Source organism: Suncus etruscus, chromosome 10 (assembly GCF_024139225.1).
Source record: "Suncus etruscus isolate mSunEtr1 chromosome 10, mSunEtr1.pri.cur, whole genome shotgun sequence".
Classification (NCBI taxonomy): domain Eukaryota; kingdom Metazoa; phylum Chordata; class Mammalia; order Eulipotyphla; family Soricidae; genus Suncus; species Suncus etruscus.
The window spans coordinates 64,582,778-64,601,492 of record NC_064857.1 but is presented as its reverse complement, the minus strand read 5'-3'; the positions used below and the strand labels follow the sequence as shown (position 1 = coordinate 64,601,492).

At 35.0% G+C, this 18,715-nt stretch overlaps 1 pseudogene; it reads left to right on the top strand.

The window, feature by feature from the left end:
- The first annotated feature begins 1,186 nt into the window (after window positions 1-1,186).
- The window catches only part of LOC126020209 (dnaJ homolog subfamily A member 3, mitochondrial-like), a 41,283-nt pseudogene continuing 23,754 nt past the window's right edge, over window positions 1,187-18,715 (top strand).

The window sequence follows — 18,715 nt, the reverse complement described above, 5'->3', positions numbered from 1 at the left end:
AAACTGACTCACTTAAAACTGAAATGGAGAGAAAGATCAAGTATATATTTTGCACTTGGGGTTTCAGGTTCAGTCTCTGAGGGATTTTTTTTTATACATTATTTACACAAAATAGTCCCCTCAGCCTTGTCTAGAGTAACCCATAAACAAATGCAAAAATCAAAAAGCAAAATGCTGAGGTGTCTCAGGCTGTGGTCAGAGTAAACCTTCTAATTAAGTCATATGAATTTGCTCATCTTCACTAAAATGAACTATAATGCCTCCCAGATCATGTCTCCAATTTGGTCTTTGGACAACATTAATGAAATGGCCTATTGCAGTTTCTATTTATTTTCAACTATTTAACTTGAGCAAAATTAGTGGAAACAGAATTAATGAGATAATAATGGGAACCAATTGACAATCACAGGTTCCAACAAATAGAAGTGTTGTTTCTTTTGCTATAATTTCTCCAGAAAACTTTTACTTGTGGCAAATAATGCAGATATTTCCTTTGTTTTCTGACTTACTGTTTCTGGTTATTTTGTGGGCTTATAATACTAAATCATGTGCTACATTTTTACAATAATAATAACCTTTCATGTTCACATTATCAATGAAAATATGAATATTGAATCATAATAAAAATTGAAGACATGGGCCCAGAGAGATAGCACAGCGGTGTTTGCCTTGCAAGCAGCTGATCCAGGACCAAAGGTGGTTGGTTCGAATCCCGGTGTCCCATATGGTCCCCCGTGCCTGCCAGGAGCTATTTCTGAGCAGACAGCCAGGAGTAACCCCTGAGCACCGCCGGGTGTGACCCAAAAAAAAAAAAAAAATTGAAGACATGACATTTATATTGCCAAAACTTTCTCTCCTGCTCTGAAAAGATCATGTGATAAATTCCGAATAATCCCCTGGTATTAAATATAATTCTCAATTACTGTAATTACATGTGTGGTGTCTCTTTTGTAAAGCAGAACAATATATTAATATGCACAATACCAAATAATAACAGTTGATAGAGACTGAGACAAAACAAGTAAATAACATGAGGAAAATAAGTTCTAAAATATTATGACTTACGTATGTTGATGTTTTTATGTATACAATTTGCTGTTGTATCGTGTAATTGGGGTTCAAGCTGACAAATGATAAACAGAATTCCTGGAGCTCAAGTCCAGTGAAACTTGACCCATGAGACCGGATGATTCAGGCCATGCTGAATCTGCACATTACAGTAATGCTGAGGTCCAAGACCACACCTGATGGTGCTTTCATGCTCCTACAGTTCCAGGTATTCAACTCCAGTTGAAACCTGTACCCTAATCAACCTCCCACAGCCAAGTTTTACATAATTTTTAAGATAAAAAAGAAAATCATTACTATCAAAATAAAATGTATAGGATTATTAATACAACTAACTAAATATCTATTAGTTGTAGGGTTTATATCACCAGTTTTACTCCCTGCGATAAGAATATTTTTTATTTAGAACAGCTGACTAGGCTATTTTTCATTTTATTGGGTAATGATAAATAATCTGCCAGAATCAGACAGTAAATCAAGTATCTAATTTATGTAGCCGAGGCAGAAAAAAAAAACATTATTACAGACTAATGGAAGAAGTGTCATTCTATATTAACCCAACGTATGTTTCTTGGAATGAGATTCAGAGAATGTGCTCTAAGATACCTGCTTAGGTGTGGTTGTCTTTCATTCCGAGCTTAGAATTGTGATGCATTGTGATGCAGATTTTAAAACAAAGTAAACACATACATTAGGGAAAATGCTATGCAACTGTTGTGTAGAAATATGAATTTGCTCTGAATATCTTTTAATTCTAACAGCTCTAAACATTTGCACATATTAGCTAATAATGAAATCCAAGATTAATCAGAAAGTCTTTCCAATGACACATCATTATGTGGTGTGAAATAACGTCACACAACTTAGTAAAGAAACTAAATTGTTTTCAGATTAGTATATATTAACAGCTCTCCAAGTGAAAGTACACAAGGATGACTTCTTTCATTTCATTGGTACATCTTAAATTATTTTGAGGCTTATGCGTCTAAGTGGGATCACACTCAATAAAAAATGTAGCTGTAAAAAAATGTAGCTGTATCTACATTGTAAATAAATTCTGAAAAATGCACATGCATAAACAAACAGCCCTTGGGATATGTGACAGTATTTCTGCGAACTGATTTTTAAAATCACTTAGTTTTTAAATACATTTAAATAATTTTCACTTTTGTTGACTGTCCTGCCCCTCAGGATCCAAGTGCCCTTCTTGGTTTGATGTAAAAAGGAGACACTCTCTTCCTTGGTGGCTAATGATGAGAATACTGCAGGAGACTATGATCGATGGCATTTATTTCCCCAGTACCTTGGAGCTGTGAGCCAAGTGAGGGAGTTGACAGGGGTTTATACTTGGTGATATAACTGGAGATAATCAAGTGATTTTTTACACATTATTTACACATCACTTCTGTCAATCTGATGGCACTCTAAAGAAGAGAGTATCCTCTCTATGGCACTCTATTGTATTCTGACTTGGCAAGTAGGTTAGAACAATTATATTTTTGACAATGTAAGAGCCACTGCGTGTGATTCATATTTTCTGATTAGAAATAGTATAGGATGTGATTAACACTCACATCCCTAAAATACATCAAGGAAAATATAGTATGATGATTTTTTTAACTGTAAGAATCGATAACTGTGGAGTGAATCAATTTAATTTTTTACCTAAAATACGATATGTCGTCCTTTATAAGATGTTATTTATTATGATTTCAACGATAATATTGAAAAAGGAGATAAAATCTTTAAAACACAAACAACACTCAGTTCATATTTTAATGGCACTATAGTTTAAACTCCATTCTTCTATCAATGAAATAGTTTTTATTTTAAATCTAATTATAAGGTTGAAGATATAAAAATTTCATCGTTCATGCTAAGAATATATGTTCTTAAATTGGAATAAATATGGGTGGTAAGCTTTCTGTAGAACAAAATGGCTACTGTTTTCCAAATCAACACTATGATTAAATAATAAAATGATCAACTATAATAAAATATTGAAATAAAGTAAGGTTAAAATTAAATCAAACAAAATAAAAATGCAGATAAGTAAGTAGATTAATAAATCGGTTTTTCTAAGTATACTTTAAATTGCCTTTTTGTACTCCTCTTTACTTAACTTTTTAATTCTCCTTGTTTCTCTAATGCAGGATTTATTAATTTATCTACGACACATGTAAATACAGATACTCAACATTTAAGACTATGCATATTAAAGTTTGTATGAGTACATAGAAGTATCTAACTGCTTTGAATGTCTAAGAACATCAATGATCAAGTATGATATAATAGATTAAGTAAAATAATAAATGAAGAAAATATGACATAAAACTAATGCATGCTTCACCTAGGAATAACACGACCTATCACATCTATCAAAGATTGTCAGTCCAGGGACCGGAGAGATAGTATGGAGGTAAGGCGTTTGCCTTTCATGCAGGTCATTGGTTCAAATCCCGGCATCCCATTTGGTCCCCCGTGCCTGCCAGAGGCGATTTCTGAGCATAGAGCCAGAAGTAACCTATGAGCGATGCCGGGTGTGGCCCACAAACCAAAAAAAAAAAAAAAAAAAAAGATTGTCAGTCCAGATAATCAGGGGGTATAATACACGATTGTTAATAATGCTTGTCTTACATTAAATACAAATTTCTGTCTTAACCAAGTGATCCATTAGGATAATTTTAAGGGGTAAAAGCAAACAAAACTTATGTGTTACTTGCCCAGGTTCCTGGCTCAAATATTTGTCAAATATGTCTGTGCATTAAGAGATGTCTTGAACTTCACTATCTACCCCAAAGGTGAAGGTAAGGAAAAGAATTTCTGATGCCCTTGATTCAAGGACAATTTAGATTTAGACATAAATATGTATATATATGAAGAATCCATTAAGACTCATTCTTGAGAAGATTATAAAATAATTCTAAATTCTAAAGTGATGAAGGCAATGCCTTTTGTGCTCATTTTGATAATTCTAGAACTCAAAGTTCACAAGATCTCATGAAGCAGCAGCAGCAGCATGTGTAGAAAGAGTAAAGTTTGCTGAGATCCATAAAGTTGGGTGCAGGAAGCTATAATTAAGCAAAAGGAAATAACTGTGCATGTGAACAATTCAACACCAGGTAGATATAAAAATAGAGATGCAAGTTCTGGCAAATCACCCGTCAAGGGGCTAGCAACTGTATTTTGGGGCTGCGGAGAGACAATTAACATGAGCGGCAGGAAAGACAGCAGGTAATGCATTATAATTATCAATCAATAAATGCATGACTACATAGATCAACGTTTAAATGTCTTCAGACTTAAGCAAAGGGTATAATGGGGCTATAATTACTACTATTTGGTGAAATCCCAGAACAATATAGTCAAGGTCAAACATAACACTGAAATATAAAAATGTTGGGTAAATGGTCCAATTACAGTGCTTGAGATAAAATCAGGACAATTTATGCCAAAAAATTACAAAAAATATGTCGTTAAAATTTTAGTATATATTGGAGTTTTAACTGATTCATATTTGAAGCTCAGATTAACACATAACTAATCAGGAAGTCAAATAAGTTACTTTCAGTTTTTAAGGTAAGTTTTGTGTATGTTTGTGTAAAGGGATAAATCATTTAGTCCTCATGAGGGGCCAGAACAATTCAACAATTTACTTGCTATGCCTGAAGATAATATAAACAACATAAATAATACCTTTCATTTTGCTATTAATAAGTGTTTAAAATGGGGAATTTTGATACACTTAAAATGTACATGATTCCCAGTTTTACAAATAGCTTCAACTTACATCTTTTTGTTGTGTCACTATTATTGATTAGTTTAGATTTGGTTTCTTTCAGGATGCCTTAAACCAATTTTGTTGGCTAGCCCTAAGTGTTCTAGCTGACAGATTACTCTTCTTCATGTCAGTTAAAGGGGATTGCAATGATTTTTCTGAACTCTGTAAAAAGTGTCATTAAGGATTTCTTCCATAGTAGGTATTGGCTATTGCCTTCAACCCTGTTTTGACATTTCATTTATTCAAGTGTGTCCTTGTTGCTTTCTCCTCATCCAAACTCAATAATTATGGTGCCTCCATTTTCTTAGAGATGAATTTCCAGAACAAGTCTAGAAAGCTAAAAGCTAAGAAAACAGTTGATATATTTGCTCTAAAAATAATAGAAGGCATTGCATCATAGAAGAACTTACAGTCTAAAAATAGTTTTTATCAAATAATTAAACATAGTATTTTCTCTTTTAAGAAACAAATAACTTCCCATATCGAGAAGGTTATATCATGAATACTTCTCATCAATATTTATTAAAATTCAAATCTAAATTTGAAAATGAGATTATTGATTTTGCATCACTGTTGACAAAATGAACAACTATCAGAAGTATAAAACATTAATAAACATGTATCTCAAATATTTTATTTTGCTTCAGGATAAGAGTGGGTACAGTGAATACAGTGAGTAGAACATTTGTCTTACATACATCTCACCAGATTTGAACCCTCCAGGGTCAGTAAGTCCTAAGCACCACTGTGTATGCTTTCAAATCAAAATGTTTTATTATTCTAAATACTGTTCTTTTTAAGCTGGTAAGCTTGTACCATTTTATCCTTCCATCCATTAATTTTAGTTGACAAATCAGTGACTTCTCCATATTTCTAGAGTGACTGGATCTTCTACTGCAGTGTATTTCTTCCTTGTTAACTTCAACATCATCAGTATAACACCTCCAAAGTGAACATAGTTATTTCATTCAACTTTAATATATAATTTACACCTCCTTTAACTACATGTTCTAGGTCTAGATCTTGACATTTTTAATAGCTTTATACCCTACAATGGAGGATATCATCTATATCCCTACTTCACCAATCCAATTATTCTAGTTTTACCAATCTGAGACTTCATAAACTCTAATTCACTGATAATGTGATTTTAGAGGTGCTTTGACTGATGTTAAAATGAAAACAAAATAAAGAGAAAAAATAACATTGGAAAACATATATTGTAATCAAAATACTTTTGAAGCAAATAAATATTTCACTTAAGAAGAAGACATATGTATAGCATTGAAGCAAAGCATGTTTAGTGCTAAAAATAGCTATATTTTGGCATGATGTTACCTAACTTAACAAGTATGAAAATATCAATTAAAAACTTTAATATATGGGTTTTATCAACCAAGCATTATAACAACTTTACATTCTAAAAATTCTTTCTATGTACCATTTTATTACTTTGTCACCCTTAATAGCAAAACTCCTTGCAAGTTGTCTATCTACTTTTCTTTAACTTCCATTGTTGTCTTCTATCCTTTCCAAAATTAGTTTATATGATTATCCTCAAAATCCCATCTGCTTTACCCTATCCACTCTACTGTGTCCTAGAGAAGTCAGTCTAACAGAGAGCATAACTTCCTGAAAAACATTCTGTTTGGACACACTTCTTTCACTTAATTTTGAAGCAACACACTCTTAGAATTAGCCTCATGCATTAGCATTAATCACTATTATTTCTTTTCTTTTCTTTTTTTTTTTTTTTGGTTTTGGTTTTTGGTTTTTGGGTCACACCCAGCAGCGCTCAGGGGTTACTCCTGGCTCTATGCTCAGAAATCACTCCTGGCAGGCTTGGAGGATCATATGGGATGCCAGGATTTGAACCAATGACCTTCTATGAAAGGCAAACACCTTACCTCCATGCTATCTCTCTAGCCCCTATTATTTCTAATTTACCATGGGTTATATTTCTTTTGGACTCTGAATGCTGACATAGTCCAGGACTTCATTTTTATCCTTAGACACCATCTGTGAACACTCTCGAAATTTCCCTTGGAAACCTTATTTCAGCCAAAGACATTATATTACCATCTAGCAGTTATTCACTATGAAAGCATTAACTTAAGTCCTAAAAATTCCCAGGAACCAAGATTTATACAGTTCAATAGTTACTTGATAGCCTCATGGTAGGCATATAAACAGCTGTACCTTAGAAATCTAAATTATTTTCTTCAGTTCAGTATTATTGATTAATAATACGAGAAAATATTCTAAATGTATTACCATTTTATGCTAAATTAAATTAATATATTTAATATATATTTAATATATAAATACATTAAAGTCAATATAAAATATTATTCAGTTTAATAAAAATAACATTTAATAATTTTTAAAACTATCTTACCAATAGGAAAATGAAGAAATAATCATTCAATGTACTTCTTCACATTGTACTCAACCATACATGATGTCATTTTATGTCTAAAATATAGACCAAATATTCCTGCCAGTATCATTCTATATTCAACTTTCATTGTATTTAGACAAAAAGTTCATTTAGCGTTGTACATCAGATTGTATAACTCTACTTAAGTTTGTGAAGTGATAGCATCATACACAAGAGTTAATGCAAAATTGATTAACTACTAGACTCAAATCCATAAAATTCATCAAGTAAAACAGGCAGAACTTTAAATGATATTGACCCTACAGGCATCTTGAATATTCAATGTCATTGGCCAAAAATAAATAAATAAAAGCAAACAAATGGACCTGCATTAAACTAAGTGTCTTCACCTCAGGAAGCTCACCACAAAGAGTGATGAGTTTAGTTAGAGAAATAACTACATTTTGAACTGTCCTAATAACGAGAATGTATGAGGAGAATGGAGAGCCTGTCTAGAGTACAGGCGGGGGTCGGGTGGGGAGGAGGGAGACTTGGGACATTGGTGATGGGAATGTTGCACTGGTGATGGGTGGTGTTCTTTACATGACTGAAACCCAAACACAATCATGTATGTAATCAAGGTGTTTAAATAAATTAAAAAAAAGACTGAAAAAAATAACACCAACTGACTAGAAGAAAATATTGGCTTACTACACATCAGACAGAGAGGTAATATCCTAGATTATGAAACACAAAATTTAACAAACATACCAACCATAAGAACAGTCACATGAAAAATCGGAAGGAAAAATCTGAGCAGCACAAAGAGGACATGCTAATGGCCAGTCATTGTATATGAAAAAATGTTCTTAATCACTTATCATAATGAAATACAAGTTCAAACAATAAAATCAATAAAATATTGTTTTACTTCAATGGTGAACATGTTCACATTAGTGAGATTGACAAGAAAGAAAGAAGAAAGAAACAAAGAAAGAAGCAAAGATAGAAAAAGAAGAAAGAAAAAGAAAGAAGAGAAAGAAAGAAACCTGTCCTGTGGGTTAAAGGAGCACTTAACTTATGAATGTATGTTGTCTGGTACAAACTCATGAAAATGTCATTGCGAAAATGAAGAATTGAGCTGTGATAAGACCCATTGTTTTTAGTCCTTGACATCTATGAGTCCAAAAATGTTCTTTTGCAGTTATTTGAAGTTCTATGTTTATCGAAGCACTATTCACAATAGTGAAGTTCATAATGTTCCAACTCTAGAAGCAATGTGTCAATAACAGATGAGTGAATAAAGAAATGAGGGTATAAGATAATATCCTAAAATTCAAAGCCATGTGGACAAAACAAGAGGTATTATGTGGAGTAAAGCTGGTCAGAGGGAGACATATAAAATGATCTTAGTCTTAATTTTATAAATAATATGGGCCATGACCAAAACTCAACAGTGAACAATTTTGTACAAGCAGTGCTTAAATAAATTAATTATATATTAAAAAGATAAAAATAAAGAAATGGAGTAGGGTTAATTAGAGAGGATAAAAACAAAATTGAAAGAAAAAATGGGATCAGAAGTCAGCCTTAAACAGAAGGAAACTTAGAGAATATCTTTCAAAAGTGAGCATAACTGAATGAAATTAAGGCACAAATTATTGACTCACTGGTGTTTATTGATATGGAGGTTGTGCTTGAAAAACATTATATGCCAAAACATTTCCAAAAAACCAAGATATTACCAAATACCCATTACCAACCTTACCAATGTCAAAGCATGATGTCAAAATAAAACTTGTCTTATTGACACTCTTTCATTGTGTCCTTTAACTATAATCAAACCACTTTAGTCTCCCCTGCCTTTTTTTATGTGGGTAAAGTTTTGGCCCCAGACCTGTGAAGAGCCAAGTCAAATGTTCATGAGTTCTGCTTTTTCTTCCCTCTTGTAAAGCACTGTCAATTCCAAATGAGTCCAGGAATCAAAGCAGATGAAGAGCAGCCATAAGAGAAGAAATAAGTGTTCTTTTGGGCTTTTTTGGGGGTGGTGGTGGGGGAGACACACCTGAAGGCACTCAGGGGTTACGCTTGGCTCTGTGTTCAGAAATCACTCCTGGCTGGGGGACCATATGGGATGCTGGGAATTGAACCCACATTAGTCCTTGGTCAGCTACATGCAAGGCAAATGTCCTACCACTCTGCTATCACTCAGCCTGAATAAAATGTTCTTGGTGCTGAACTAAAATTACCAAGGGGAGGTAGCTTTTTTCTTGACTGCCTGTAGCCAACTGACTTCAATTCCTGGAACAACATATGGTTACCTGAGACTGCCAAAACTGGCCTTTGAGTTCTGAACCAGGATCAATAAAAATAATATAACATCTAACATCTATTCTTTATAGGAGCCACATGCATTCCAGTTGTCTCATTGGTAGTATCTTCACTCCATAGTAGGAGACTTACAGTTTGTTGAGCTCTTTGCTTCTCTCTCTCTCTCTTCCTCTCTCTCTGTCTCTCTGTCTCTTTGTCTCTCTGTCTCTCTCCCTCTCTCTCCCTTTGCTTCTATCTTTCTGTTTCTTTACCTCTATCTCCCATTTCTAACAACCTCTTTTTCCCTCACCAGGCACCTGAGTTCATTCTTGCATTCAAGGTCAGTTTCTTCCAGTGGTGTGACCCTAACTCATGCGTCTCATGAGCTCTGAGCACCCTTACAGGAAATAGTATCACTAGACCTTGGCATTGACACAAGTTTTTAAGGACTCAACAGCTCCCTTTCCAAAGTCCTAACCTCTTCTAATAGGACATCATGTGAGTTTAAGGATTCTTTCCCAATTCAGATATCAAAACCATATTATAAAGCATTAAAGTACAAAGAGCTAAGTGTACTAACATGGGAGAAATACCTGAACCTTCTATCCATAATCCACACTTCTACTTCTTGGTTAGTCAGGATTTAAATACAAGGCTCCCTAAATTCATATTTGTGTTCCAGTCATAGGTCAAATAATAATGAAAGCAATGTTTAGGAAGTGAGTAAACATTTTATAATCAGAGCATTGGGATAATTATCTCTAGTCCGTTTCTCAGTGTGTGGGTTTTATGGAACTTGTCTTTGGTAACTTATTCTTTACCAATTAACTTTTATCCTGTCTTTTTTTCATCCCATTGGGCACTTATGCATCAGAGGATACTAAATTTACCTGGCAATATTGCTGAGAACTGAAACTTTTTCTCCTTAAACAATGTTCTTTATTCACTGGCCTTTGTAATTAGGTTAGTCCACAGATGCAGAAAGGTTAAAAATGACTGGTCTACCACCTTGAAGATAACTACCCAGACTTTGACTGTTAGATAGGATAAGTGCCATTCAGCAGACATAAATAATGAGAAATGTCTTAAAAAAAACACATAATGCATAGAATGGACGCAGCCCACACGTGGTCCATGCACTAATAAACTAATATAATCATGACTATTTTCTCATCTAGAACCAATTAATTTTTTAATTCTAGAGTTTCAAGGCCTTTAGCAGCTACTTCATTTTTATTTGCATTTTATAAACATAATTGGAAAGGCAATGTATGGATACCATTATCATTCCCATTTCCTAAAATGTCAACAAGGAAATGAAGAAATCAATCATGGGCTCTAAGTCTAATAGACCAACTGTTCTTATTCTACTTGAAAAAAATGCTTTGTTTTATGAATTTTGTTTTGTTTTGTTTCTATTTGTTTTTTTGTGGACTACCCTTGGTGGTGTTCAGGGCTTACCCCTGGCTCTGTGCTTAGAGATTATTCCTGGAAGGTTCAGGGGAGCATGTGTAGTATTGAGAAACAACCCAGGAGGTCTGTGTAAGGCAAACAACTTACCCTTACTGTACCTTTTTGTTGTTGTTGTTATTTTTGTTTTTTGGCCACACGTGGTGACACTCAGAAATTACTCCTGGCTCAGAAATTGCTCTTGGCTTGGGCAACCATATGGGATGCCAGGATATCAAACTGCGGTTTATCCTAGGCCTTATGCCTGTGGCCCTGCGCCACCACTCTGGCCCCAAGAATAAATTTTTTGTTTTTCGGGCCACACCTGGAGGTGCTAAGAATTTACTTTTGGTTCTGTACTCAGAAAATTGCTCCTTTAAAGCTCAGGGACCATATAGCATGCCTGGAAATGAACCTGGCTACATTTCCGGTCTGCAAGGCAAATGCTCTACTGCTGTGGTATTGCTCTGGCCTTCCTTACTGTACCTTTAATTTGGCCCCATATCTCCTGAATTTCTTAATTTGTATAATTTATGCTTGGATATCATTATCTTAAATGATTTTTAGAATTTGTCTCACAATTAAATTAATATTTCCTAGCTGGAATCTCCATTAATATTCCTTGACAGCAGTCACTCAAAAAACACCAACATTTTTCACATGTTTGAGACCTGGCTTCTTTCAATTTAGGTTTCATGTTTTCTTAGATTCACACAGGTTCTGCACTTCTCAGTCAACACTATTCTCATTTGGGATGACAAAGTAACTGTTTTAGGGATTTTCCTTCATATGAATGGATTTTTCAAAAATTTCCAGGAGTACCTTCCCCAGAGGTAATGATGAAAATGTTTCATATATTGTGGTTATCCTAGGGAATCACAACTCACTCAACATCTTTACCCAATTTCACAATGAGGACCACAGCTATAGCTAGAAGATCACAGGAACAGACTTTCTATAAATTATGTCATATTGATGACAAAATATTAATTTTGACTTATTCTCTACCTGTCTGCTCCATCTTTGTTTTCTAAGAGAAAACTATGTCCTAGGATTCCCATTTTTTAATCCTCTGTTTCTCTCTTTGCCTTCTAAATGAATCCTAGGAAATTGCTACCCATGACTTCAATATCAGCTTAACAGCTGTTTTCCCAGGAAAAATCCCCAAAGCTCTAGAGAGGCTAGTGTCACTGTCACACTCTAATAAGTCTATTGCTTTCTCACACAGAACTTGTTTTAGATTGCAATTCTTTGGAGAATTCTCATAATTACAAAACTATTTTTATTAATATCTATCTCTCACAAAAAATAGCAGTTTCCTGTGAAGTGAAAGAATATATGCTATATATTCCAATAGAACTCAGTTTCTGAGTCCTATGAACACCTTGGATTTCCCTAGGCTAGACATAAAATATAATCTTTGAATAGCTATATAACTAATATTATTTCTGACAATACCCACTTAGTTATCTTTAATAACCCAGAAAGTTACAACTCAGTACACTCAGCTTTCTCCCACTTGCAAGATTTATCTTGACTATCAGCAGTCACTACTGGGGAAAACTTCATTCAAGAAATTGTAAGAAATTGTGCCTATGGTCTCTATGAGATTCAATAGGTGAACTTTTGCCCATTGGTTTCATTTGATGTTGCCTGAAGATAGTCTTTATTCTCTACTCCCTCTTTTAGACTTTTCCAGTCTTTTTAATAAGATTTAATTTTCTCCTTCACAATCAGAACTTGTTAAATATAATTTTTGCCTATGGACAGATATTTTGATACATTAATGGCTTAAATCAAAAATGAGTCTCATACCTAGTTGATAAGCTTACCTACTAAAAAACTTATTTTTTATTATACATAAAGCAGATGACTTGAATTCTTTGCCTTATTTTTAACAAGTTTCATGTCCCCAAACCACAATCTACAATGACCTTATAAGTATAATCAAGTTTAAACATGAACTTTCTTTAAAGCCTTGTTTAACTACAAAGAAAAATATATACAATCAAATACAATCACAAATTAGAAGTGTGTTTTCCCATAAAGTCTAGTATTAGTTGTCTCAACTTATGAGATAAGAGAGCAACAGAAATGAAACTTAACCAACTCTCAGAATACTTTATAAGATTTTAAGAAATTGTTTATTTTTTAATTATCATTTAGTCATTTAGTTAGGTTTTAAAGCATATTAATGAGAAAAATACATGATTTAAAAATGAAAATAACATCCTTATTCTTGATTGTCTCCACATCACATCAAGCTGTTGGACAATATATATATTTTCTTTTTTGCTCTTTAATTTTCTCACTTGTAGTGATAAGAGTATCCAAATTCTTTTTTTTTTTGTTTTGTTTGTAATTTTGGCGGTCACAGCCAGCAGCAGTCAGGGGTTACTCCTGACTCTATGCTCAGCAATAATTCCTGGCAGGCTCAGGGAAACAACGGGTTTCTAAGAATTGAAACTATGTCTGTGCTGGGTTGGCTGCATGCAAAGAAAAATGCTCTTCCACTGTGCTATCTCTGAAGTCCAGAAGGTATTCAATTTTTATATCTAATTTTATCTTCCCAATAAAAAGGTGCTGTAATATACTGTATATGTTAATATATTTTAATATGACAGGTATTATGTTACAATTGTTTTCAGGTTTGGAATAAGAGTAACAAAGGAGTTTTTATGCATTATTTTTAAAATGATAATTAAAATTTTGTTGAATTGCTCAAACATAAGAATCTTGGTTATGTATTAAATGTGAGAAAATATTAAAATCCAAAGTTTTTATATTCTATATCTGAGGGTCATCAGAGTACCAGATCCATGTTGCTCCCACCTCACAGCACTCTAGCCTTAACCAAAACACCCATCACCCAGATAGGTCACAACAAAAGCTTTTAATTATCTCTTAAGGTTAAAAATAGGAACACTTTCTCAAAAATTAACATATCAATAAATTTATTCAAATATGCAAACTAACTGGGCTGAGTAAAATAATAATCATTATTTAAGTAAAGTTTATTTTAAGGGTTGTAGATCAAGTATAGAGATGGGGTGAATTCTGAGCTCAGAGTTAGAAATAATCTGTGACCAATTGTAAAATTGTAAAAAAAAAAAAAGGAGAGGAAATAAAAAAAAGAGAGAGTTAAAGAGAAAGAAAAGAAATAGAGGAAGAAAGAAGTTGAAAGAAAAGAGAAAAGGAAGAAAAGAAAGAAACCAAGAAGGTAGGAAAGGAAGAAAAGAAAGGAAGGAAGAGAGGAAGGGAGGGAGGGAGGAAGAGAGGGAGGGGGAGGAATGGGGAGGGAGGGAAGGAAGGAAGAAGGGAAGGAAGGAGGGAAGGAGGGAAGGAAGAAGGGAAGGGGAGGGAAGGAGGGAGGGAAGGAAGGAGGGAAGGAAGGGAGAGGGAGGGAAGGAAGGAGGAAGGAAGGAGGGAAGTAGGGAAGGAAGGAGGGAAGGAGGAAGGGAAAGAGGGAAGGAAGGAGGGAAGGAGGAAGGGAAGGAGGGAAGGAAGGAGTAAAGGAAGGAGGGAAGGGGAGGAAAGGAGGAAGGGAAGGAAGGAGGGAAGGAAGAAAGGAAGGAGGAAGGGAAGAAGGAAAGGAAGGAGGGAAGGGGGAAGGAAGGAAGGAAGGAAGGAAGGAAGGAAGGAAGGAAGGAAGGAAGGAAGGAAGGAAGGAAGGAAGGAAGGAAGGAAGGAAGAAGGGGGGAATGTTACCCCCCACTTAAAGCATGCACCAGACATGGCTTTTTTCTTCCCTGGTGCAGTGCCTTCCTCTCAAAGAATTATTTGCCAAAAGGCCCGTTCAGAAGTCAATCATTTGACCCTTTGCGTGGATCATTGGCAGTAATTTCAACATGGCTGTAACATTACATTTTTCTCTCTATTTGGCCACTATAAAAATCAGGCCTCAGCTTTCCTTCAAACAAAGAAAAGACGGTACCAAAAGCCCGCCAAAATTTCCCCGCTGGCTAGCTTATTTGTAACTCGTATGAACTGTTGCCAGCAGCTTGTTTTTCTAAGTCTAGCTATGATGGTAAAAAATTATTTCCGTTCCCCCAAAAGATCTACTTTCCAGAGACCAGATAAACATAACAAATATTTTTATCTCACTCCTCCTGGTTTCTTGAAAAACCTGTTTTTCTCCTTACCCTAAAAAACAATTTCTCTACTAACACCCAACAGGACTTTTCTTCACCTGAAGAAGGGTCTTTTAATATGTAGATTTAAGGCTTGTTCCCTCATTGTACTTTCTCTGGAACATCTCCCACTCTTTGTTCTCCCTGACAACACCCTGCATTTCAGAGCCTGTGCTTAAAATATCATCGGCTGAAAAATAAATTTGTCTCTCGTCCCTTGGACGAGGGTCCCCATACAGTGTATTTTGTGTGGTCTCATTTATTTCATTTTCATATTTTATATTCGTCCACTCGTGCTCCCGCTTCTCTTCCTGTGAAAGGTTCCCAGACCCCACAAAGGTTCTGCTTAGCAATGCTGGCCATCTGCAGCAGGGGAAGGAAAGGGAGAAGGAAGAAAGGAACAAAGGGGGAAGGGAGGGGGGATGGAGGGAGGGTGAGAAGGAGGGAGAAAGGGAAGGAAGGAGGGAGGGAAGGAAGGAGGGAGGGAGGAAAGGAAGGAAGGAGGGAAGGAAGGAAAGAATGAGGGAAGGAGGGAAGGAAGGAAGGAAGGAAGGAGGGAAGGAGGGAAGGAAGGAGGGAAGGAAAAAAAGGAAAGGAAGGAGGGAAGGAAGGAGGGAAGGGGAAAGGAAGGAAGGAAAGAAAGGGAAGTATGGAACAAAGGGGGGAGGGAGGGGAGGGAGGAAGGGGGAAGGAAAAGGGAAGGAAGGAAGGAAGGGGGAAGGAAGAGGGAAGGAATAAAGGGGGTGGAAGGAATGGGGAAGGAAGAGGGGAGGAAGAAAGGGGAAGGATGAAAGGGGAAAGGAAGGAAATGAGAGAAAGGAAGAGGAAGGAAGAGGGAGGGAGGAAGAGGAAGGAAGGGGAGGAAGGAAGAGGAAGGAAGGGGAGGAAGGAAAAGGAAGGAAGGGGAGGAAGGAAAAGGAAGTAAGCGAAAGAAAGGAAGGAAAGGACAGAAGGAGAAGGAAGGAAAGGAAGGAAAGGGAAGGAAGGAAAAGGAAGAAAGGGAAAAGAAGGAAGGAAAAGAAAGAAAGGAAGGAAAAGGAAGGAAAGGGGAGGAAGGAAGAAAGGAAGGAAAAGAAGAAAAGGGAAGGAAGTAAAAAAGGGGAAGGAAGAAAAGGAAGGAAAGAAGGAAGGAAAAGGAAGGAACGAAGGAAGGAAGGAAAAGGAAAAAGGGAAGGAAGTGGACAAAAGGAAGGAAGGATGGAAAGGGAAGGAAAAGAAACAAATGAAACAGAAGGAAGGAAAAGAAAGGAAAGAAAAGTAAGGAAGAAAGTAAAAGGAAGGAAAAGGAAGAAAGAAAAAAGAAGGAAAAGCAATAAAGGAAAAGGAAGGAAGGAGAAGGAAGAAAAGGTAGGGAAGAAAGGAGATGGAAGGAAAAAGGAAGGAGGGAAGGAGAAGGAAGGAAAGGAATGAAGGAAGGAGAAGGAAGGAAAAGGAAAGAAGTAGTAGAAAGGAAGGAGTAAAGAATGAAGGAAGGAAAAGAAAGGAAGGAGTAAAGAAGAAAGAAGGAAAGAACAAAAAAGAAAGAAAGAAAGAGAGAGAGAAAGAAAGAAAGAAAGAAGAAAGAAAAGAAAAGGAAAGAAAGAAAAGGAATGAAAGAAAAAGGAAAGAAAAAAGGATGGAATGAAGAAAAAAAGAAAAAATAAGAAAGAAAAAAGAAAGAAAGAAAGAAAGAAGGAAGGAAGGAAGAAAGAGGACAAAAAGGAAGGAAAGAAAAAACAAGAAAGAAAAAAAGAAAAAAGAAAGAAGGAAGAAAGAAAAGTAAGAAATAAGGAAGGAAGGAAGGAAGGAAAGAAAGAGAAAGAAAGAAAGAAAGAAAGAAAGAAAGAAAGAAAGAAAGAAAGAGAAGAAGAAAGAAAAAAAGAAAGAAAGAAAGAAAGAAAGAAAGAAAGAGAAAGAAAAAAGATTGAAAAAGAAAGAAAAATAAAGAGAATGCAAGAACGGAATAAAGAAAAAGAAAGGAAAGAAAGAGAAGAAAAAAAGAAAAGAACGAGAGAAAGAAAGAAAGATAGAAAGAAAGAGAGAAATAAAGAGAAAGAAAGAAAAAGAGAAAGAAGGAAGGAAGGAGTAAGAAAAAAGAAAAAATGAAAAGGAAGGAAGAAAAAGGAAAGAAAAGTAAGGAAGAAATTAAAAGGAAGGAAAAGGAAGAAAGGAAAAAGAAGGACATGGAATAAAGGAAAAGGAAGGAAATGGAAGGAAGGAGAAGGAAGAAAAGGTAGGGAAGGAATGAGATGGAAGGAAAAAGGAAGGAGGGAAGGAGAAGGAAGGAAAAGGAATGAAGAAAGAAAGAAGGAAAAGTAAGGAAGGAGTAAAAAGGAAGGAGTAAAGAATGAAGGAAGGAAAAGAAAGGAAGGAGTAAAGAAGGAAGGAAGGAAAGAACATGGAAGGAAGAAAGAAAGAAAGAGAAAGAAAATAAGAAAGAAGGAAGGAAGGAAAGAAAGAAAGAAAGAAAGAAAGAAAGAAAGAAAGAAAGAAAGAAAGAAAGAAAGAAAGAAAGAAAGAAAGAAAGAAAGAAAGAAAGAAAAAGAAAGAAAGAGAAAGAAAGAAAGAAAGAAGGAAGAAAGAAAGAAAGAAAGAAAGAAAAGAAAGAAAGAAAAAAAGATAAAGAAAGAAAGAAAGAAGAGAAAAGCAAGGAAAGAAAGAAAAGGATGGAATGAAAGAAAAAGGAAAGAAAGAATGATGGAATGAAGAAAGGAAGGAAAGAAAGAAAAGAAAGAAAGAAAGAAAGAAAGAAGAAAGAAAGAAAGAAAGAAAGAAAGAAAGAAAGAAGGAAGGAAGGAAGGAAGGAAGGAAGGAAGGAAGAAGGACAGAAAGGAAGGAAAGAACAAGAAAGAGAAAAGAAAGAAAGAAGAAAGAAAAGAAGAAAGAAAAGTAGGAAATAAGGTAGGAAAGAAAGAAAGAAAGAAAGAAAGAAAAAGAAAGAAAGAAAAAGAAAGAAAGAAAAAGAAAGAAAAATAAAGAGAATGAAAGAAAGAACGGAATAAAGAAACAGAAAGAAAGAATAGAAAGAAAGAAAGAAAGAAAGAAAGAAAGAAAGAAAGAGAGAGAGAGAGAAAGAAAGAAAGAAAGAAAGAAAGAAAGAAAGAAAGAAAGAAAGAGAGAGAGAGAAAGGGAGAGAGAAAGGGAGAGAGAAAGGGAGAGAGAAAGAGAGAGAGAAAGGGAGAGAGAAAGAAAGAGAAAGAAAGGAAGGAAAGGAAGGAAGGAAGGAAGGAAGGAAGGAAGGAAGGAAGGAAGGAAGGAAGGAAGGAAAGAAGGAAAGAAAGAAGAAGAAAGAAAGAAAGAAGAAAGAAAGAAAGAAAGAAAGAAAGAAAGAAAGAAAGAAAGAAAGAAAGAAAGAAAGAGAGAGAGAGAGAGAAAGAAAGAAAGAAAGAAAGAAGAAGAAAGAAAGAAAGAAAGAAAGAAAGAAAAGAAGAAAGAAGAAAGAAAGAAAGAAAGAAAGAAAGAAAGAAAGAAAGAAAGAAAGAAAGAAAGAAAAAAGAAAGAAAGAAAGAAAAAGCAAGAAGGAAAGAAGAACAAAAAGCTGGAGAAAAGTATAAAGGTTGAAAAAAGAGAAGTGGTGAAGGAAGTGTAATAAGGGTGTGAGAGGAGTAATTCCCCAGG